We start from the raw sequence: 24,288 nt of genomic DNA on the forward strand, positions 1-24,288 counted from the left end.
TGATGATGACCAGGGGTGGCTTTGGGCTGGGCAGTGCCAAGCAGGACCTGGTCCTGCTCCCCACTGACCTGCTGCTGGCTGGGACCAGCCTGAGCTCCTGCAGGGCAAAGTGGTTTTTCCTTCTGTCAGAATGAAGTAAATACCACCCCCTTGGCTGAAAGCACAAGTCTCAGACTAACAGGAATAAAAAGCCTTTTTTAGCAGAGTTTCTGTAGACGAGGCATTTGAAGTCGGCGTCTCCGATGAGTCCCGTGGCAGCTGAGCACCTGTGATTACGTGCTTTCATTAGATTTTTGTGTTAATTGAAAATGCTTTTGAAAGCCATGGAGTGCTGTTGTGCTGCAGCCTCAGTGACCTCAGCCAGGGCTGAAAAAAGGAGCTCTTTCCTTTGAAGCACCCAGGGAAGAGAAGTCTGGCGCCAAGATGCTCAGAAAATTTGTTCTATTATTATTTTAGAAGCAGAACAAGCAGATTTGGCACCAGCAGCAGAGAGCCTGGCCCAGGTCAGTGTTTCTTGCCTGGGCTTTTTCCATTCCCACAGGAATCCATCCCAGCACTGCCAAATGCTGAGGGGCTCCAGGTACCAAGAGAGGAACTCACTTCAGGACAAGTTCTCACTGGAGCTGAAAGGACTTTAGAAAGGAAATTTTCTCCCTCATTTTCCCTGGCTGGAGAGCTGCAGTGAGTCAGGCTTGCTGAGAGTGATTCAAGCCTGGGTTTTACACTTTCAAACACCTGCATTTCTTTCTTATTTAGCTGGATCCATCCAAAAAGAACTCAACAAAGACCCGGGGTTTCATGCAGAAATCGAGTAAAAGCTATCATACAATTTTGCTCTGATGGGAGGCAAATACAGAGTAATTTGGGCTGAATTTTCCTTTAAGTTTCTTTGGAAATGAAACCTGAAATGGCAAGGAGGATGAGGGAAATTGCTCCTCTGTATCCTTGGGAGCTGAAATTGCTGAGTGCTGCAGAGCTCCACCAAATCCCCTTATTCAGGACACACTCTTCTTGCAGCATAGGTAGATGGGACAGGGCTGAGATTTGAGAATGTCACAAGCAGCACCATGAGCAGGCAAGGGCTCTTTTCTATCCACCATGTGCATAACAACCCTGGTAGGCACAACATTTTCAAATATCCTCAATGTAAAACTTTTGTTTTTTTTTTTAATGAATCTGCTTGCCATGTATATGCCATGCAGATAGATAAGGGATAATGTGCTCGACACAAGGTAATAATTCTTCATCATGTGAGCTCCTGTATTCACAGACAACTTGCAGCTGAGCAAATTAGGTCTAGGCAGGCTCCAGAAATACCTATTTGATCATCCAGTAGAGCAGAGAACGTGCACTGGGCAACTTCTGAAGAGTTCAGCCTTCTGTGTGTCATGAGATGACACAATCAGGGGTCAGTGACCACTCCTTCAGCACATTCCCACACTGTCCAGCAGAAAACTGACTCTGAGTCAGCCCAACAAAGTTTCTCCTTCCTTCAGATGAGCCTTGTCTTTGTTTGGAAAGACAGGAGTCTGCTAAGGAAGGCAGGAGCATCCCCTGAAATGGAGAATGTAAACCCTCCCCACCCCTCCCAATTTCTATAAATTTTAAATTAAGGGGCTTTCAGGCAAAAAATATGTGAGCAGGAAATAACAGTTCTTTAATAGGGAAAAGGAAAATAAAAGGATAAAATAAGCACTTCAGTGAACTAAAGCAACACTGCCAGAGCCAGAACCCAACCTGACACCCTGTGGGTCAGGCTGTTGGCAGCAGTGCCATTGGAATTGTGGCTCAGCCCTCCTGCAGTGTCAGGGCTGGTTCTGCTGGAGCAGGGATCCTGGAGAAAGGTGTAGTCTCTGCCTCTGAAGATCCAGGGGCAGAGGCAGCTGCTGTTCCTCTGGGCAATCCAGTGCAGAAGCCGTGCTGGTGTTCCAGAATCTCCAGATTCTATCCGGGTAGGAATGCTTGGCTCCTCCCTCTGGGCTCCCATCTCCCAATGGGATGCTGTAGTTCTTATCAGCCATGCAGGGACATTCAATAGCTGTTATCAGCAGGAAGAGGTGTGAATGTGGTCACTCAGAGAGAGAGATAAGGCAAACTGCCCACTTGACAAAAGATAATCTGCCATACAGATGGTAATGGAAAACATCTTGCATCGCAATTTGGAACAGCCTGTAGTAGATGCCCACATGCTTTCTCCAGGCCAAGGCTGTTGTGGGATCTACATCTCTGATAGGGTTGGGAAGCAAAGCTCCTCTGGCCTTTGGTCACTGCTGACTGCTCTGTCCTGGGGCACAAGGTCACTCAAAAACACCACACAAAATGTGTATCTGCAGGGCATTTTAAAGAAGGCACTTAAAAAATGAAGACATGAAAGTGCCTTCAAATCTAAGACACCCCACACCACGAACATGTTGGTGGAGTTTGAGAACAGGCTTGACAAATAATGGAGCATCTGTCTGCAAAAAGCAGACAAAGGGAATAATCAGGCCTGGGCTTATTTTTATATCATAATTCTCTGCTGGAGTGTGAGTGTCTGTGGCTGGACTCCTGATAAGCAGCAGGCAGGCAGGACGTGGTGACCAGCTGGTGCTGCTGGCACGGCTGCCTGCACTGCAGCAGGGCTGGAGAGGACAGGGGGGGAAACCACAGCAATTCTGTGGGAGAGGAGGGGAGGGGCAGGCACTGAACCCCAGAGCACAACTAGTGTCACTGTGGATGGTTCTGGGTCCCACACTGCTGAACCACACAATGCCATGATGATTTTTTGCCTTTTCTTTTATATACCTTGGATGAATTCTCAGTAACATGCCCTTAATATGCATATTTGTGATTCCTTAAATCTGATAACTTAACATAGTCCTAATATTCTGTTAGGCTAGAAGATCAAACATCCTAAAAGCTTTGCAGTTGGAGGCTGGCAAGTCCTGTGCTATCTTGAAAAACCAAGGTCCCTTCTAAAATACATCCTATAAACCAGGACTGGGCCCATCCAGGGAAGAATATTTTGAAATAGAAGGATGCCACAATTTCCATTCAAGCCTCTCATTGAGGGATCTTTGTTAGATATGCTAATGTGCAAGGTCTATTAAATTAAATACACAATCCATCATGTGTGTGCATTTCAGCAAGCTCCCCCTTGGCAAAGTGGTGCACTGTCACAGACATCTTTTATGAAAAATCTTTTCCTTAGGATTTTTCCTCTTGAGAAGCTGGGAGGCCTCAGGAACAAAATGTAAACAATGATTATCTGCTGCTGTGGAATGCAACAGGTGCATCTGTGATTAGCCCATGTTGGTTGTTTCTAATTAATGGCCAGTCACAGCCCAGCTGGCTCAGCTGGAGAGTCCAAGCCACAAACCATTGTTATCATTCTTTCTTATTCTATTCTCAGCCAGCCTTCTGGGGAAATAATTTCTTCTATTCTTTTAGTATAGTTTTAATGTAACGTATATAATAAAATAATAAATCAGCCTTCTGAAACATGGAGTCAGATCCTCGTCTCTTCCCTCATCCTAAGACCCCTGTGAACACCGTCACAGTGCAGCATAAAGATCCTTATTAAATACCAAGATAAAAACCCTTTATCCCTTCACTGTGCCTGGCTGTTAATTGTAGGACTGAGGGAAAGGCACCACCCACACTGGGGCTGCTGTGCCCTGCCCTGAGTCCTGCCAAGGCTCACAGCCCCTCCACACTGAGGGCACGCAGGAAACCAAAGAGCCAGAAAAGCAAAGAGCTGCCAGAGAGAAGAAAAACGACCCAAATGTAAGTGACAAGTGTTGTTTGAATAGGAAACAGCGTCTCGCTGAACTCTGCACATAAAATGAGTGGAGAGAGTGGGAAATGTCTGAAGCAATTTGCAGGAGTTTATTGAATCCCCACAGGGAGCTCCAGATGGTTTGTGTGGCCAGTGTGGCTTTTCTTGCTCATGCAAAAGCTGCCCTGTGTTTTCAGGAGCGTTTGTGATGATGGCAGCAGGGTTTGCCTTCCTCTCTGCCTCCCTGCACTGACAGGGGGATTCTCCCCCCTCTGTCCTCCCCGGTGCCACCACCAGCCCTGGACAGGAGGGACCTGCTGTCCCTGTGCAGCACATTGGCGTTCCTCGCCCTTTTCTGTGTCATTTGGGAGTCAGAGGCTCGTCCTCAAACCTGCACTTCTGTTTTTTATGATGCTTAAAGATGTTTTTGTGGGCTCTATAATGAGACAATCTGTTGTCATCAGGCTGTTCCAGCGGGTTTGTAGGCAGGATAATGCTCTGGCTCAGCATTTCCCTGGGGGATGAGATCCACAGGGCTGTTACTGGCTCCTGTTACAGCTCCCTGTGACAGCACCAGGTACGAGCCTCCACCCTGTGCCCCACGAGTGTAAAGGCATCAGGTTTAAACCTACAGGATCCCCACAGAGTTGTGGGAACCCAGGGCACTGGGAATATTTCCCTGTCTGCTCTGGGGTGCCCTGACCGCCAAGGGAGCTCTGACTTTGACCCTCATTCATGGAGAAAGTTTCCTAAACTCCAGAACAAACTAGAATCCAGAAAAAATGTGAAATAGATTATTGAAAGTAGTGCAGGTGCGTCACTTGGTGAGAAATTGAGGTTTTGGGATTTTTAGTGTGTTGTGGATGGAAGCAAGATGGAGGGCACAGGGTGCTGTCCTGGGTTTCTTCTCCCTTCCTCTTCCTCCTTCTCCATGGGTTTGGGTGGCATTTTGTAATTGGGCAGAAAATCTGCATTGAGATCAGTTATTGGGGTAAAAGGGAGAATAATCCAGGTGTCAGTTCATAATTGGACAGTTTAGTCTTAAAAGACCTTGCAACCAGAGATTGTTGGCCATTTTGTGCCTTCTAATGAAAAGCTGCAGAACTCACAGTAGTGAGACTGTTTTACTGATAAGAAATAATAAACACCTGAGTCCAAATATGAACTACTGCCTCAAGTGCCTTCAATCCAGACCCAGAGAAACCCACAGCTGGTGCCCCACACACTGTCCTGTCATAAACAGCACTGCCATCCCCTGCAACCCCTTCCCAAACTCCTCTTGGAGCACCAGAGCCAGGCTTTCAGCTGGTGGAGAGCAAATGACTCCCAGAACTGGGGGAGGCAGCAGCTCTGGGATAGTCTGTGACTCTGCAAACCACCTCCAAGGCAGAGAGAAGCCCTGAGTCAATTTTACATCCCAGCTATTCTTTCCTTGCAGTTTCTGATCAGCCCCCACCATATGCTGTGTTCTCACTGCATTCTACCTAAAGTAGGAAGAAAAGTATTTGAGGTTTGGGGGTTTTTTTTTCAGTCGTGCATTTTTAATTGGACTATAAATTCCACTTTGTTGTGTTCTAGAATGTTATTTTTATTTTCCAATAGAACTGTCTCTTCTTTGATGAGGGCAGAGATTTATTACCCAATTTCCAGCTTTATGCCTCCCTTTTGGTCTGTTGTTTTAGCTGTTTCCTGGTTATACAGACAATCCCTTTTCCCCATCTGTTTATAGTTGAATTTCCTCAAGTCCTTGTGTCTGCACTATTCATTAATACCCACTTCTTTTACTCAGGATTCATCCTGGATCCATCCACAGACCTACATTTCCATTTTATATCTTCTTGAGGATGTCTCTGAGCTTTCCATAATTAGACAAGATATTGTCATTGAGCAGTGTGATGTTACAGTGATTTTATGGCCGTGTTTATGCTCTGTCCCCATGCCCAAACCCTGCACAGAATTACTGAAAGGCCATTGCATGTGTTTATTTTTATACATCCATGAAGAATGTCACATCACAGCCTTCAGTCCAGCCTCTGGTTGTTGGTAGGTGAAGCCTGAGCCTCTTGCCCAGGACCCTGAACTGTAACTTCTATTTTAACTGAGTCTGTGCAATGGAAGGAAAATAGTGCCAAAGTTAATTTAAGCACAAATACCCTGTCACCTGCTAATTAAACCAACTCCCCGGTGCTCTGCCCTAAAATACCTGCTCATTAATAGGCAGGGCAGCAGGGACACAATTAGGACACAGCTGTGCCCTGGCAGAGGGCTCTCCTGGCTGGGCACTGCCAGCCCAGCGTGGGGTGAGCATGGACACCTTGAGTACCTGCCCTGGGCACTGCTCTGCACACCTGAGAGCTGAACTGCCCTGGGCACCTGGAGACCCTGAGTGCCTGCCCTGGGCACCTGAGAGCTGAGCTGGGCTGCACACCTGGAGAGGTGAACTGCTCTGGGCACCTGAGAGCTGAGCTGCCCTGAGCACTGCCCTGCACACCTGGACACCTTGAGTACCTGCCCTGCACACCTGGAGGGCTTAACTGCCCTGGGCACAACTCTACCTGGCCCCCAAGAGCCACAGCAAACCCCAGCCAGGCTGTTCCAATGGGTTTCTAAGCAGGATAATGCTCTGGCACAGCATTTCCCTGGGGGATGAGATCCACAGGGCTGCTGCTGGCTCCTGTTACAGCTCCCTGTGACAGCTCCAGGTACAAGCCTCCACCTTGTCCCCCACGAGTGTAAAGGCATCAGGTTTAAACCTACAAGATGTTGGGTGCTGGCCACACTGCAGCCAAAATGCAGCCCAGGGCAGCTCTGGTGTGGGGAGGTGACTCCAAGGGACAATTCAGGTTTTAGTTCCAAGCCCTGCACTGCCCATGGGGCTCAGTTTCTGACCTTTCTGCACAGGATTGCCGTGTTTATCTAAGCAAAGCCTTTTTTGCTTCTAAACTAAAGAACCAACCCACGTCCTTCGCTATTATTTCAGTCTATTTATACAAAGTGTAGCTCTGTGCAGACTTGAAAGGTCACAGGAAAACCCAGGGAGTGAATTGGCCCCATCGGTTCTAATACTGCCTTGACATTGGGGAGATTCCTTGTATTAATCCAGGAAAAGGCACAGTTATTACTATCTGATTCCACTTTAAAAAATGAAAATTTGCAGAAAGATTCAGAAGAGAGAAAAGTGTCCCCCTGCCACTTCCTTTGGAAAAGTGTTTCCAGTGGGAGCGGGTGAGCAGCAGGAGGAAAGTTCAGAAAGGCATTTGTGTTTATCCCTTTAGCTCCTCAGACAACCCCCTTGTTCCTCTGCGACCTTTCACTTGCACTCGTCCTGCAGAGCCAGACCTTTGTGTCTCTTTGTTTCAGCATTTCAAAGCAGGGATTATTTGAAGAACACCCAAGGAAAAAATAAGTTTCCAATATTCATGCAATATACCCTGTAAGAATATATTTCAAAATACACTTGAGCAAGATGAACAACCTCTGCTTGGATGAGTTCTGGGAGGGAAAGCCGAAAATAACATTATTAACAGTAAAATCTGCGAAGGAAAAAGCAACACACATGGCTGCACTGATGACCATGGCCCTTCCTCAGCTCATGGCCCATCACTGTGACTGAGCAGAGCCACCAACCTGTGGGGACATGTCCTGGTGTCCCCAGGAAAGCCACAACATCCTCAGCAGCTGTCTTGAATTGGAAAGACAGAGTCTGCTAAGGAAGACAGGAGCCTCCCCTGAAATGGGGAATGTAAACCTTCCCCACCCCTCCAAGTTGCTGTAAATTTTAAATTAAGGGGCTCTCAGGCAAAAAATATGGGAGCAGGAAATAACAGTTCTTTAATAGAGAAAAAAAAAAAAAAAAAAAAAGATAAAATAAACAATGCAGTACACTAGAACCACACTGGCAGAGTCAGAACCCAACCTGACACCCTGTGGGTCAGGCTGGTGGCAGCAGTGCCATTGGAATTGTGGCTCAGCCCTCCTGCAGTGTCAGGGCTGGTTCTGCTGGAGCAGGGATCCTGGAGAAAGGTGCAGTCTCTGCCTCTGAAGATCCAGGGGCAGAGGCAGCTGCTGTTCCTCTGGGCAATCCAGTGCAGAAGCCGTGCTGGTGTTCCAGAATCTCCAGATTCTATCCGGGTAGGAATGCTTGGCTCCTCCCCCTGGGCTCCCATCTCCCAATGGGATGCTGTAGTTCTTATCAGCCATGCAGTGACACTCAATAGCTGTTATCAGCAGTGTCCCCTCCCGAGGGAGGAGTGATTGTGGTCACTCAGAGAGAGAGATAAGGCAAACTGCCCTCTTGACAAAAGACAACTGCCATACAGATGGTGATTGAAAGCATCTTGCATTGCAATCTTCAACAGCAGCCAAAGCCAGGTGTGTGACACAGGAGCTGTGGCACCCCTGGCAGCCAAACCACCTGTTCCCAAACCCCTGTGCTGCCAGGATGAGCTGGGAGTGCTGCCATCCATCCCTCCCTGAGGGATAAGGGGATGAGGGTGTGGTTCTCTCTGACCAACTGCAATATTCACACTGCCAGGGGATTCTGTTGACCAGCTGCAGCTGCCAAAGAGATTAACTTGGGACACCCTTGTGTCTGGATCACTCTACTGGAGGAAATGAGGAGTTTGGGGTTTCCTTAGGTGAGGGGAGAAAGGAAAGATGAAACTCATGTTGGGAACCCATTCAGTTGTTTGAGCAGCACGTTAGTGAATGAAGTTCAGAGGAGCTCCTGCAAGCAAAAAAACCAGTTGGAATAAACATTTCCACATTCTAATCCAGTCAGGGTTTCTGTCTTCATCTCCAAGGGGACTGCAGGATCATCACTGCATTAAGGCTCAGCTAAACAAATCAGGAAGAACAGGAGTTGTAGCTGTAGGATTTTTGGTTTCATCAAGGCTGACATCTCTGAGATAACACATAATTTTCATCTCCATTTGAAAGCATTAATAAAAATTTGTTAGTTCAGCATGAATGCTTTGGGAAGAACCTCCCAAATCCACAAAACTGAACCAAGAGCTCGAATGCACTGAAATGAACTCCTGTTTATTGGGGTAGAAGCATTTTATCACTGAAAATGGGAAAGGATCACACCTGGAGCTCCAGGCAGCACTGGCTCCCTCATACCTGCCAAGAGGGAGAGGATTCACACTGAGCCAGGGTCACTGCTGATCCTGAGCAGAGAATCACCTTCCTGGGCCTTAATCCTACCACCTGCAAGCTCTGAAAGTCACATCCCTCCTCCCCTTGCCTTCTAGCTGGTGTCTGTTTTTCCTCTTTGCACTATAAAGCTGGAGGATTCTTTCTACTACAAAGCTGAGCGAAGCACTAAGCTGGGTTATCCCGCTCATTGTCTGCTGAGACCTGACTTGGGTCAGGCCTGGCAGTATTTCCATAAACACTGCTTAGGAAGCAAAATAATTCACACCACATTTCTGGTGAGAATTTTCTCAAGAGGGACTTGAGCAAAGCCTGGAGATGCACAGAGCTCCAAGGAAGGCAAGGTCACCTCCATGGCTGGGGCACCCCTAGGGAAGCAGAGAGGGGAGCAAGGACAGACCCCACATCACTTCATGGTTTAGTTTCAGATCTTTTCTGCAGTGCTGCTGCATTTCAGAAGCAAGGCCCACCACAGGAGCTGGAACACCACCACTGATTCCCAGTGCTGCCTCATAAATCCTCATCATTTCTGATGGGCTTACCTAGAAACAGAGGCCAGACAGAATGAAGAGAGTAAAAGCAGATATATTTAATGAAGGGCCTTCAGGTACATTTAGGGCAGACAAAGCCCCCTCCAGGGGCTACATCCAAAATGGATGATGGTCACAAGTTTTTCAGACAGAAATAAGTTTGGTCCATTTACATATCAGGGGTTAATCCTCCCATTACAGTGGTAATGAAGTCAGAAACCCCTAAATTTCTCCCCCCACAATTCACTTTTGTTTATGCTTTTTGAGGACTGAGGGAGAGGGTATCCCTGGATCAGGCCTAGAAGCATTGCATTGTCTGAGCACAATGTGAAGACAGTAACTATCATTCTATATGGAGTATAGAGTGTGTTTATTTACACACTAGTGCAGTACAGGATTTGAAAAATATAAAAGCTAAAACCCCAAGGCATCATTCTAGCCCCAAGATGTTAGTGGTGGGTTTTAGCTAAGGGAATCCCACAAAGCAGGAGAACTGCACACACTCACCCTGTCAGAGCAGCCAAAGTCAGCAGCAGATGTAGGAGAGCACAGATCAGGGCAAGAGGATGCAACCTGAAAGCCCTGTGCCCCCTCTCCATCCCTCTTGATGGGATTTTACTAGGACTCACATGTTTGCAGTCTTGGAGTCTCTGTGCTCCTGGCTGACCCTGGGATGTGTCAGAGTCTCTTTTCCCAGCCTGGCAACTGAAGAAGGATTCAGGATTCTTCTGTTCTTGTTTCCAAGGTTGTTTATGTTTTGTAATCTAAAACATTCTTTCTCTGACCTGCTGAGGTCTGTCTGGCAGGTCAGGTTGCGGCACACTGATCTCCCTTGGGGTGGTGTTGGCTTTTTATACTAAGAACTACCTGTACATTGTTTACAATAATTTCCCAATACCTATCACCTATGTTAGACAGTCTGTCTCTAAACCAATACAAAAGTGCCACCATCCCAGCAGAAGATGGAGGATAATAGGAAGAAGGAGAAAGGCTGGACACACCCAGATTCCTCCATCTTCCCTCCTGAACCCCCATCCTAAAACCACTAAAATCCTACATTTCACCCTGTGATAAATTCACTACCATTCTGCCTAAATTTTCATGGCTTGTAACTCCTCATATAAGGTTGGTAATTTTTTCCATGGGTCAAGGTCAAAGGCACAGGGGTCTTGGGCTCTGTGCCAAGGTCTCTGAGCCCCCTGGCAGGGGCTGGAGCCACCCAGGACAGCCAGAGACATGTCCTGGGTTCTGATATGCAGCATCTTAATTCTGAATATTGCAGAGGACAAGTGGCAGTGACCCGACACTTCATCTAATCAGATTCACGTGCTGCTGCCCAGCACAGCCCCACTTACTGCTGGGCCCGAAGATGCTAGAAGCATCTTTTCCAAATAGCTTTTAAATATATTACACGCCTCAAGAAGAAAGTGCTGCAGGAACTGGCTGGGTGCTGCAGTGGGGGGTGTCTGCTGCATCCTCTCTGCATTTGCTTTCACATGGGCAGCTCTACTTATTAATCTTGCTTTTTGTCACTTAACTCTGAAACTGAGGATATCACTCAAGTTCTGCAGCAGTTATCTGTAAAGGAGAGGAAATTCAGGGATGCTGTCCCCAATTCATTCCATGGTCCAGGCACGCAGCAGTGACCCCCATGGGGCTGTTCCTGCTGCTCATCCCACGCACAGGAGGAAGAGGAGGAGGATTGTTTTGCCCAATTTCATGTGGTTTCCCCCCAGACAATCTGCTTACTGTACGGCCCCTGTGAGAGGAGGATGCCAGCTCGTGTTCACTGATTTATAAATAGGGTGGGAAATAGGAACCCTTCACTCCTCAGCTTTCCTGTCAGAAATCTCTTCCTTCAATATGCTTTTTAATTAAAGTCAAATTCAGCTCAACTGCATGCTCAGCTCCTTTTGCAGCTCCCACTCACCAGTATCCCTTTTTCTCAAACTTCTTCAAACCACTTTTCCATTGAATTCATGCTGCTCCCAGTTTACAGCTCCCAGTTTACACCATTACAAAGGAGACACACTAAAATGCGAAAAATGGCAGAAAAAACCCTATTCCAGAAAAAAAAAAAAAAGTTGTTTCACTTCAATCAGTAGATCCATTAACCCTTCCAGAGACCTGCCTGCTCCCTGGAGCAGTTTGCTCATTGGTGCTAACGAGGCATGAGTTATTGCTCATGTTTATGATAGGTTGATGTATCCCATTAATTAGCTCTGCATGAATCAATGGAAGCCACTGAACACATAATCCTTGGTAATTCATAACTCTGGAGCAGAGGAAACAGTGTCCTCAGCACTAAATAAACGGTCATGATGATGATGAATCTCAGAATTCCACAAAACATCAGGGCTGCAGGGTTGGTGTGAGCAGTTCCAGGGTCAGGTCAGTGCTGAGCTGCCAGTGGCACAGTGACATCCTCTGTCTGGAGTGACAAAGGGCTGTGTGAAGCACTGCATAGTGACTAACACTCAGTTTTAACTGGATTTGGATCTCTTAATAAAGCTTTCCTCTTCCACCTCCTCTAGAATTGGAATGCTTTTCTAATTCCCGTTTTTTCTGATCCACCAACTAATAATTTACCCATTTTAATTTGTGATTCACTGTGTTTAGTCATAATAATGAATATTCAGCTTCATTAGCAGATCCTTGGTTCAGTTCTGACTGAGACACTCAGCTCTGCCAGGGTGGCAGCTGGATCATTGGCAGCAGATCCCTCTGGCAGTGGGGTCACTGAAAGTGAATCCTTTTGGCAGTGGGGTCACTGGCAGTGGATCCTTCTCAGAGTGGGGTCACTGACAGTGGATCCTGTGACAGCAGGATCTCCCTTTGGAGCAATGGCTCCCAGTTCTGTAGGGACTCGGTGCTGATGGCACTGACATGGTGTCCATGGCACTGACACAGTGCTGATGGCATTGATGTGGTGCCCATGACACTGATGTGGTGCCCATGGCACTGATGCTGTGCCCATGGCAGTGACACTGTACCCATGGCAGTGACACTGTACCCATGGCATTGACACTGTACCCATGATGGTGACACTGTGCCCATGGCAGTGACAGTGTACCCATGACACTGATGTGGTGCCCATGGCACTGATGCTGTGCCCGTGGCAGTGACACTGTACCCATGATGGTGACACTGTGCCCATGGCAGTGACAGTGTACCCATGACACTGACGTGGTGCTGATGGCACTGACACAGTGCCCATGACACTGATGTGGTGCCCATGGCACTGATGCTGTGCCCATGGCAGTGACACTGTACCCATGGCACTGATGCTGTGCCCATGGCAGTGACACTGTACCCATGATGGTGACACTGTGCCCATGGCAGTGACACTGTACCCATAGCACTGACGTGGTGCTGATGGCACTGACACGGTGCCCATGGCAGTGCCCATGACACTGATGCTGTACCCATGGCACTGACACGGTGCCCACAGCACTGACATGGCACTGATGGCACTCGGTGCCCATCACCTCCCTGAGCAGGGTGCCCACAGCAGGTGCCGCCCTCCCCAGAGCTCAGCCCTGGGCTGTGTTTGCGTGCAGTTCCCTCCCATGGCACCATCCAAATCCCCTTTCCAGAGGAAAAGCTCAGCCCAGACAGGACCAGGACCCCGTTCTGCTGTGAGCACCCAGCTCTGCACAGGCATGTGCCAAGCCCTGACCCTGAGCAGAGGGGCATGAGCAGGATAAACCCACAGCCAGGGCAGGCTGGGAGCTGGCAGGGCACCCACCACGGTGACAGGGACACCCAGACACCTCCATGAGGATTTAAAAGCTGGTTTTGTGTAGGAGTGACAGGGGCAGGACAGTGGGGACGGACGGAGATGAGAGATATTTGAAGCCAGGGCTGGGAACTTGTGGTTTATTGCAAAGGGCCTGGGTGCAGGGCCCTGCTGGGAGCTGCCAGCCACAGCTCAGAGCAGGGCACAAAGAGGGAGAGAGATAAAGAGAGTGGTAAAGAGCATGAGAGAGAGGGAGGATGAGAGGATAAGAGAGTAAAAGGGTAAGGGAGCAAAGTTCCCATTACAATACCATAAATCTCCTTCTGTGCTGAATATTCTCATTCTCACTAACCAATCTAGTACAAGATACAAATCCTACAGCATTTCCATACAGCCTAGAAGAATCATTATATTCCCACACTGGGTTACATTTTAAACCCTAAAAACTCCTCTTTGGGCCCCTTCTGCCAAGCTGGCAGGGTCTGCTCTGAGCCTTGGGCCTGTCTGCAAGCAGAGGGGATTGTTTGATCCAAAGGGGATCACCTTCAGCTGGCCATGCCATTGTTTTCCAGTTGTTCAGTAACTGAGGGATCTCAAAGCTTGCTTTCATTTCAATCTCACTTATAGTTTCCATATTCTCAAAATCTTTTGCCAGGCAATCATATTTATAAGGCTTTCCTGTTTCATCTTCCCCAACAGTTTTGATCATTTAGGGGATGTGGAATCCCTTTGCAGCCCTACTGCCAGGCAGGTCCAGCACGTCCCCTCACATCCCCTGGTCTGTGTGTGGCTGTTTGTAAACCAAGAGTACAGATGACAGGAAAATAATGAAAGCATTTTTCACAGCAGATCCTTTTGTCATTCCCTTTTTTTTTTCTTTCATTCCCTGGAATAAAGTGCTGCTTTTAAGCCAGCAAATCTTTCAGCTGTAATTAGCCTGGGCATTCAGAATTGAAAATTAAGAAATGGTTAAAACAAAGAGAGGGAAAATAGTCATTCATAAAATATATTGAAGATTGTAGGTTTCAAAAATGCCGTCCCCAGGGAGACCTTTCCCACCATAAAAGATTTCAGTCAAGACAGATTGGGAAGGAATTTGTATAAAATTGTGAGCTTTTATTCTCACAGGTCCCAGGGTGGGCCCCTGTGCTGCCCCCACCTCCTGTACCCATCAAGTGCCACATCCTGACAAAATCTGTTTTTTCCCTCTGCTGAACAACACTAAAACATTAAAATAGGAAGAGAAAAAGGCAAAATCATTCTCTGAATCTCCCAATTACACCTTTGGCTGCCCCAAGCACCAGCAGCAGGGGCAGGTCAATCCTGCAGAGCTCCACACTCCCTCTGCACCCCACACGTCCTGGAGACCTGTTGAAATCTATTACAGACCTTTGATCTCTTCCCACAAAAAGGATTTTCTGAGGAGAGGAGATGGAATTAAGCAGGAACAATTTTCCCAGAGCACTCTGTGGGGTTTTCTTTTCCCCCCTTCTCTGCTTTCTTTTAAACAGAAGATGCCAACAGCAAAGATCCTCACAAGGTTTTGGGGCTGTCAGCTCCTGAATGGAATCCATTCCATCAGTCAAATTTAGCTTCTATCAGGAGCAAATACTCAGCATGTGGCAAAAAAATCTTGCAAAATGGAACTGTTAAATATTTAGGGCAGATGACAAACAATGTGTCATAATATTTGCAGAACTGCATTTGCCATTCAATGCCTTGTCTCAGTCAAGGCCCCAATTTTTGGAAGCATCAATGCAAGAGTGAGAAACAAGTTGACTGTTGGTGTTTGGCTACACTGTGAATGGAAAACAGGATTTAATGCAGGTTTCTTTTTCCTAATATATGCTACATACCAGTTGGGTATTAACATTTATTAGCTGCGTCTTAGCAATGAATATTGGAGAAAAATTTAATTAACATGCAATAATTGGCATTTTAATTCAGCTTGGCAGGTCTGTGTGCAGCCAATGGGGTCTCCCAGTGCAGAGCTCAAAGATTTGCAAAATCCAGTTTACCTGGGAAGACAATTTTTTTCCCAAAAGACGAGGGTTTGGTTTCCAGCACCCTGTATTCAGTTTGCAGTGAATTTTCATAAATGAACCATTTGGACCCAGTTTGCACGGGGATGAATTAGAAGAATGTCACTTGCTCAGAGGAGTCTCTGCTCCCCAAACTGGGGAGTGTGTGCAGGGGGACATGGGGCCAGCACACAATAAAGAGAAATCCAGAGTATTTTATCACCCTGCAGGCTTTATTAGAAGCCCTGCACAAGGTGGGATTTGTGTTTCAGTGTGGCCTCACTCACTGCTCTGTATCTCACCTCAATGGACACCCCAGATCCCTCCACAGGGCAATAAAATCCCACAGAAAATACTCCCAGCCATGCCACCTCAACCCTGGATTACACATCTACAATAATTTGAAGCTTTCAACCCCTTTTTTCCCCCCCATATATTGCAGGGTAACACATGCTCTCAGCTCAAAGCACTGCCATAAAAGTGACATTTGAGTGTGCCTGATTTATCCAGACTCAGTGATTGCCAGGACACATCTGCTGAGTTTAGGCTGCACCAGTGAGGTTTTGAAAATTAAGAAATGGGAGGAGAGGGTTGGGCATGGGGGGACTGGAGGCACAGTCCAGTCCAGCTGGCAGTGGGGTGGCAGAGAGTGGAGGCTGGAATTGACACCATGGTTGAATTCTGGGCAGCTCATACACAAATCTGAGCAGGTAAATAATGCCAGGGAGCCCAGATACCTGGTGAGGTGTCCCATAGTGGGAACAAAACAAGCACAAGGAGCCCAAAGCTGCCAGAGAAATAATTTTGCAGAGAAATAAACCACTCAGAGCCTGTGGGAGCCTTTCCCAGCCAGGAGGGCAATGAGGGGACGTGGTGTCACTGGGACATCAGTCCCTGGGGGAGTTCTGAAGCTGCAACCCCACAGCCACTTTGGGAGATTTGCATTTTCTCTGAGCTGAATATTGTGTAAATTAAAAAATTCGTGGCATTTTCCTTGCCTTTATCTTGATAGGAAATCTGTTCCTCTGAGATTATGATGCCGCTTTTCTTTTTTTTTTTTTTTCAATTAATTGAGCCGCTTTAAAAAAAAAAAAAAAAAAAAAAGCAAGCAAGCCCATTTCATTTTAATCATGTGTTATGCAAATTAGAAATTTAAATATCATTAAGGAATCTGTTGCTAACTTAATTTATTTCTGCTGTAGCAGCACGGAAGGCTTTTGATCTGAGATTAGCGCTTTGATCCGCTCCCTTGGCCGGGGTGACGCCGCAGCGAACGCGAGCGCTCAGATGTCAAACGTGCAACACCAGAACAGCTTGTTCAGAGCAAGGCACAGGAAACGCTGCCAATTAGGCCAAACGAGGAGGGTTTGCAAGGAGAATTTGTTTCTAGGAGGCGCAGTGTGGTGTTTGTGAGGGGACCCTCAGAAACAGCACCCAGCACCCTCAGTGTGGGGTTTGAGGATGAGGGAAGGGATGAAGCTGGCTCTGTATTCTTAGAAGGATGATTTATTATATTATGATTGATATGATATTATATTACATTACATTACATCATATCATATTGTATAATATAATATATCATACCATATTGTATTATATAATACATATAATATCGAATTATATAACATAATATTATATTGTATTACATTATATTGTATTATTCTATTCTATTCTATTCTATTCTATTCTATTCTATTCTATTCTATTCTATTCTATTCTATTCTATTCTATTCATAATCTCAGATCAAAAGCCTTCCATGCTGCTACAGCAGAAATAAATTAAGTTAGCAACAGATTTCTTAATGAATACATTACATTACATTACATTACATTACATTATATAATATCATATTGTATTATACAATACCATATCATATTATATTACATAATATTATATTACATTATATTGTATTCTATTACCTACTAATAAATTATTTTATATTACATTACATTATATCACATCACATCATATCATATTATATCATATCAATCATATCACATCATATCAATCATAATATGCTAAAAGAAATTATATACTAAAACTATACTAAAGAAAGAGAAAGGATATATCCGAAGGTTAGAAAAGAATGAATAATAAAAACTTGTGACTCCTCAGAGAGTCACTTACAGCTGGGTTTGATTGGTCGGTCATTAAGTAAAAATAATTAATATGGAACCAATCAAAGATGCATCTGTTGGTAAACGACTTCTAGACCACATTCTAAAGCAGCAAACACAGGAGAAGAGGATCAGATAATTATTATTTACATTTTTCTCTGATGTTTATCAACTTCCCAGGAGAAGAAATCCTGGTGAAGGGATTTTTTCAGAAAATATCAGGGTGACACCACAGCCTGTTTTGTTCTGTGCTGGCCATGTCCCGGTGTCCCTATAGGACAAAAAAAAAAACCACAGTGTGCACACACTGCTGTTCTCAAGGTGAAAAAAGGGAAGTTTATTTTCTACTCCAACATTTATGGATTTCCAAAAGTGACAGTGGATTGGAGGGTGACAGTGCCACCTCTCCAATGACACTTGACAAACCAACAGTCTGTGAAATTTCTCCTCCTCCATAAAAGAATGAAAAACAATGAGTTATTTACAGAAAGTGTGTGAGAAAGTTCATTACAAGAATGTAAACACCAGAAGGCTTAGAAAATCTCCAAAAATCAGGGTGACAACCCAGCCCGTGGGGATGAGCAGTGCCAGCATCCAGCTGAGGATGCAACAGGTCACCCCCAGGAGCAGTGACAAACCTTTCCAGACCTTCCCTATCTGCTGTTCATTAAAAACACAACCTGCCATGTTCCATTAATTCCTCATTTAGTGAGAGTAAAGTGCTGATACATACATTTTAGCTCCAGTGGTTTTAATCAGTTAATTTAACCAGAAGCATTAATAATGTATTGCTTTGCCACTTGACTGCTCATCTGTTAAGCAGCTTATACATAGAAGAATGTCACCCCCTGTGACATGAAGTGCCTAATTCAGAGCAAATGAAATAGGATTTTGCATATTCAATACAAAAATGAGAAAAGAAGGAGACACCGTCTCCTGGGAATGGCTCAGCCTGCTGTGATGGGATTTCTGTCCTGGCAGGTGGGAAATCCCTCCTCACGGGACACACTCACACTTTGTGTGTCTGATTTTCTGGTTGAATTCATTTCCTTGGCGTTACTCAGCAAGTACCTGGCTCTGCCTCCTGCTGCACCGTGTGGTGGAACCAGAGGCACTGGGAATGCATCTCTGTCCATCAGCTCCTGCACCAGCCACCCTGGGGTCCCAGGGACACTCCTGGTGGGACCAGAGTGTGGGGCTGGGGCAGGGAGGTGACAGCAGGACTGCTCCCACTCAGGTTTGGCTGCATCATGCAGGGTCACAGCAGCTGAAATAGAAACACTCCTGGTCACATTTGGGGACAGCAAGTTCCTGGACACTGGGGGTGTCCTGCCCAACCCACTGTGCCTGTCTCTCCTCTGAGCTCAGGGGGTGTAGGAGTGTCAGGGGTGGGATGGTGGGGATGGACAGAGAGCAGAGATCTCTGAAGCCAGGGCTGGGAACTTGTGGTTTACTGCAAAGGGCCTGGGTGCAGGGCCCTGCTGGGAGCTGCCAGCCACAGCTCAGAGCAGGCTGAGAGAAGAGAGGGGGAGAGAGTAAAAGGGTAAGAGTGTGAGGTTCCCATTACAATACCATAAATCTCCTTCTGTGCTGAATATTCTCATTCTCACTAACCAATTTAGTACAAGATACAAATCCTATAGCATTTCCATACAGCCTAGAAGAATCATTACATTCCCACACTGGGTTACATTTTGAACCCTAAAAACTCCTCTTTGGGCCCTTCTGCCAAGCTGGCAGGGTCTGCTCTGAGCCTTGGGCCTGTCTGCAAGCAGAGGGGGTTGTTCCATCCAAAGGGGATCACCTTCAGCTGGCCATGCCATTGTTTTCCTGTTGTTCAGTAACTGAGGGATCTCAAAGCTTGCTTTCATTTCAATCTCACAGTTTCCATATTCTCACAATCTTTTGCCAGGCAATCATATTTATAAGGCTTTCCTGTTTCACCTTCCCCAACAATGGGGGATTCAAGCTCCATGTCCTGCCTCTTCCCAAGGATATCCAGCAGCAAATCCAGCCAGGTGTGCTGGGGAGCTCAGGAACACCCAGACCCAAGCCCAGGGTCCTGTCTTCAGCCCCTGCTTGGCTCCATTTCTCCGTAGGGCACCGTGGGCACAGGGAAAGCTCCTGGGTGGGCAGGTACATCATGGGCTCCAATGGCCCCGTGAATCTGGGGTCATCAGCAAAAGCAGGTGGAAATGCCTTGGACCTGAGAGCCAGGGAAGCTGCCAGGGTGGGAGCAGCTCAGGGACAGGCTGGTGCCTTTTAAATTCACACAAAAGAGACACAGAGCGGAGGCAGGCAGCGTGTGAGCGCCAGCGATGCAGACACACCGGCTCCGAGGTTAATCCCTCCCCACATTCCAGGCAGCTCCTGCTCCCGGGTTTTTAGCAATCAGCATCCAGAGCGAGGAGCTCCCGTGGGCAGGGCCAGCTCAGCCCCGAGCCGGGGCTCTCTTGCGTGATGCGCGTTGATGAAGCCTGAAATTGCTTTGGATCCGTGGCTGTGCTGCATCACATTAAGCAGTGCCACGCTGAAGTGACAGGGCCAGTGCATGATCAGCAGCAGTTGAAGGGGACAGGGACTCGGATCCTGCCGCTCTGTCAAAACCCAGAACCCACTGACAGAACACGGGAATTATTTTCAGCTCCTTCCCAGAAGGTTTGTCTCAATCAGTTCACAAGTTGCGCTCGCTGCCTTGGCGTGGAGCAGCTCTGTGGTCCTGCTGCAGGGCACATCCCAGGATGCTGCCTCTGACACACAGGGCTGGACGGGAGCCTGTGGAGGGCTGGGGCAGGGATACACTGCACCTCTCTGCCAGCAAGGGCTGCCCAGGAGTAATAAGGGTTTGGAGGGGTGGGAGCCCCCAGAGCTCCTGGCACTGCTTTCCTCACTCATCAGTTTATAGGGTGGGCTTGTTTCTGTTTGGGGACCAGGTGGCATCAACACCAGACCTGGGGGCTCTGCTCTGGGCTGGGCTGAGCACAGGACCAGATCCTTGGGGCATTTCACTGCAGCAACTCCTTGGAGCACAGTCCTGCAGCTTTTCACTGCAGCAGCTCCTCGGGGGAAGGTGCAAGGAGAGATTTCTTGTGAATAAATCCGTCGTTGCTTTCTGTAGGAGTGTCGGGGGTAGGATGGTCGGGACGGACAGAGAGCAGAGATCTCTGAAGCCAGGGCTGGGAACTTGTGGTTTACTGCAAAGGGCCTGGGTGCAAGGCCCTGCTGGGAGCTGCCAGCCACAGCTCAGAGCAGGGCTGAGAGGAGAGAGGGGAGAGAGGGTGAGAGGGTGAGAGCATAAGGGAGTAAAAAAGGTAGGAGAGAGAGGTTCCTGTTACAATACCATAAATCATCTTCTGTGCTGAATATTCTCATTCTCACTAACCAATCTAGTACAAGATACAAATCCCACAGCACTTCCATACAGCCTATAAGAATCATTACATTCCCACACTGGGTTACATTTTAAACCCTAAAAACTCCTCTTTGGGCCCTTCTGCCAAGCTGGCAGGGTCTGCTCTGAGCCTTGGGCCTGTCTGCAAGCAGAGGGGATTGTTTGATCCAAAGGGGATCACCTTCAGCTGGCCATGCCATTGTTTTCCAGTTGTTCAATAACTGAGGGATCTCAAAGCTTGCTTTCATTTCAATCTCACTTATGGTTTCCATATTCTCACAATCTTTTGCCAGACAATCATATTTATAAGGCTTTCCCATTTCATCTTCCCCAACAGCTTTCCCTTTTTGTATTGCTGATGTTTATTGCCCTCTGGATTTCCCTGCCCTCTCTGCATCCCTATTATTGCACCTGAGACTGCCACAGTCCCCCAGCATGGGCAGGCTCTGGGAGCTGAAGCTCCATTCCCAGGCACAACCTCGTGCTCCAGGGAACATTCTTTCAGTGTTATCTCATTTTCTATATAATGCTGCTGTATAAACAGCAGCTCTCAGGGGACCTGGGCCATGACAGTGAGGTTCTCCCCATTGGATTTCTCAGCCAAGCAGCAGTGTCAGGTTCTCTAAGCCTTCCCAGGGTGGCAGCTGTGTGAGGAAGACTCTGCATAGATTCTCCACTCTCTGCCTCAGGGAAATTTAATACACACTAACTTCTGTGTACCTGTCTTCATTGGCCCATTTGCTAATACTGCCCCCAAAATAGAGTGATTTGTCCTCAGAAGAGGGCAAATCCCATACCTCAGAAGGCAACAGCAAAAACATTTTATAACCTCAGAGAAAAAAAAAAAAACACAAAAACGCAGCTCAGGGCATGGAAGGGCTGTGAGAGGGAAGGGGAGCTCCCTTGTCCCTGAGGAGCTCCACCAGCTCCATCCTTGGTAAGAGCTGCCTCAAACCAGGTATTTCTTCCTGGATGTCACATGGAAAGAGGCTGTCAGAGCTGTCTAAATGTGTGAACAACACTGTCAGCGGGGGAGAGAAAAGTGTTATCAGAAATAGTTGTTCTTCAAAGCTAAATAACTCCGTGATTTATAAGGAGTAGAAGATAAGAGATCACACCGCACGCTGAGGGCTGCTGGAATTTTCTTTCTGAGAATGAAAGCTGTTTGTTTTGGTAAAAAGCAAAAGAGGGGAGAAATAAAAACCTAAAATACTTTGACTTTCTTGACTTAGCTCTTGACAAAGCTAAAAATAACTGCGCTGGCACTGAGCCCATGCAGCCGTGTCCTGGGATCACTGGGGCACTGGAGGAGGGTTCCCAGCACGTTGTCCAGGTCTCTTTCTGGCTCATTCCTGGAACCATTCCCAAGGATTTCCAGCACCATCCCTGGGGACAGAAGGATGCAGGGCAGTTTTGTGGATGCAGACAGAGCTGGGCATGTTCTGATTGCCATCAATGGGATTTTAGGTGTTCTGTGGGATCCAGTTTTACCCTGAAGAGAGGCTCAGGTTCTGCTGCTCTGGTCTAAACCCTAAGGGAGTTTCAGGCATTTCCTCTGGGATCTCATTTCAGATTTTGAAAACTCCTCACCTTAGCAGTGATGTCGAGGTCATCAAATAAAATAACATAAAGCAGTCAGACACAAAGCTGATTGTAATTAGTGTGTTTTCCCATACGCTGGCTGACATTCTCCAGGGAGCAATTAGTCTGCTTTAAGAGTAAAAGACAACTGAATAATTATTTAACCTGCCTGGGATTGATTTTAAAATCCAAGAAGTCAGATATAATAATGGATTGCTTCATCAAAAAATATGTAAAATAAGTGATAAGGGTTGAAAGCTTTCATCAGCAGCTTGTGTGAGGCATCTCCTACAAGGCTGGCACCCAGTCCCAGATCCCACTGCACCAAAGATGGCATTAAAAGGTTTCCAGAGAAAAACAGCTATGCAAACAAAGTCAACCTGAATTGATAAACTTCAGTGTGTGTTGAACAGCACCTGGTGCTGCAGTGGGGAGTCCTCGGGCTCTATTGACTGGTCAAGGAGCAGCATGCATAAATCAGGCAGCAAATCCTCTCATGAACCTCAGGAGGATGTCACAAAGCATGACTGACCTTGTCACAGCCATCTTTTATCTCTCTGCCAAGCCACAGGATGGGAAGAAAGAAGGAATGAGGAGCTGAGACCTGCACAGACAGGAAAGAGTGGGAAAGGCCAGGAGCACCACAGAACATCCAGTGATCTCCAAGACATGGGATCTAGCTTCCAAAATAGGTTTAGAGAGGGACAGCAGCACTAAAGGAGCTCCAGTTTAACTCTCTTGGGTGGGATTTGTGGGTATGAGGTGTATAAAAGACAAAACTTTTGTTGTGAGCTTTTCACACCCATTGACTCTCATCTCTGAGAGGGAAGCTGCTTGAGGTTTCTGCCCAAGGCCCCTGTGGGATCAGCTTGAGCTGCCCACAGCTGTCCAGCCCTGCTCCTTCATCTCTCCTGCTGAGGCTTTCAGGGTCCCCTGGGGTCTCCCACCCTGGCCATCAGCCAGCTGATGCCACACCCCTCGTGCTCTCAACGCCACGAGCCGAGCGTCTCCATTTTGCTCAAATGGAAGAACTGCAACAATTATTTTCATAATTAGCTGGCTTTGCAAATTAATGCCAGTTATGCTGTGTAATCATGATGAAGATTATGCATTAATCAGCTGTTTCAAGCCAGTTATTAGGCTCTTTAAATAATGATGGGAGTGAACGTCTCTGAAGGAGCGGCACGCAGCCAAGAGGGATGTGAGGATCCACAGGGGTGTGCCAGGCACAGATCTGACATCAGGGGCTCCCAGTCTCCCCATTTTCTGAGCAAACACCAGGCTGGGCGTGCCCTGGCTGCCCTCAGCACCTCAGGGAGATTCCCAGTGTCCCAGAGTATTCCCAGTATTCCCAGAGTGCAGTTTTGGTGAGGTTTCTAGGATGAGCGAAGAGATGAATTTGACTCTATGTTCTCAGAAGGTTGATTTATTATTTTATTATATATATTGCATTAAAAGAATGCTATACTAAAAGTATACTAAATAATAGAGAAAAGGATAGATCAGAAGGTTTAACAAGAATGAATAATAAAAACCTGTGACTCTTTCTAGAGTCCTGACACAGCTAGAGGGTGATTGGTCATTAAGTAAAAACAATTCACATGTTTAGATAAGCAATCTCCAAATCACATTCCAAAGCAACAAAACAGGGAGAAGCTGAGGCTTCCAAGAGAAAAATCCTGGCAAAGGGATTTTTCAGAAAATATCACAGTGACACAAGAGTATTCTCAGAGTACTCCCAGCCCCATCAGGTGCTCCCAGTCTCACCAGTTTCTGAGACAACACCAAACTGGGCATGCCATGGCTTCCCTCAGCACCTCAGGGAGATTCCCAATGTCCCAGAGTATTCCTGGTGTGCTCCCAGCAGTGGGAAATACAGAAATACAACCCTGCTTCCTGACAGCTCTGTCATTGCCTGGTCCTGAGCTCAAGGTGCTGGGTGGCTGCACAGAAAATCCTTTCCTGCCAAAAAGCCTATTATATCCAGCTGGATGTCT

General features: G+C 46.9%; 1 protein-coding gene across 4 annotated transcripts in view; it reads left to right on the forward strand.

Annotated features, from left to right (window-relative positions):
* The window catches only part of GRIK3 (glutamate ionotropic receptor kainate type subunit 3), a 127,884-nt gene that overhangs the window by 44,115 nt on the left and 59,481 nt on the right, over positions 1 to 24,288 (forward strand). Inside the window, exon 1 of one of the 4 annotated variants that reach the window (XM_063177675.1) lies at positions 3,649 to 3,765. The exons of the other annotated variants lie outside the window; for them this stretch is intronic. The gene's annotated coding sequence lies outside the window, so the exon portion shown is untranslated. Of the gene's footprint in view, positions 1 to 3,648; positions 3,766 to 24,288 lie in introns of those variants that run through there. 4 annotated transcript variants of the gene reach the window in all.

Source organism: Melospiza melodia, chromosome 27 (assembly GCF_035770615.1).
Source record: "Melospiza melodia melodia isolate bMelMel2 chromosome 27, bMelMel2.pri, whole genome shotgun sequence".
NCBI classification, from domain to species: domain Eukaryota; kingdom Metazoa; phylum Chordata; class Aves; order Passeriformes; family Passerellidae; genus Melospiza; species Melospiza melodia.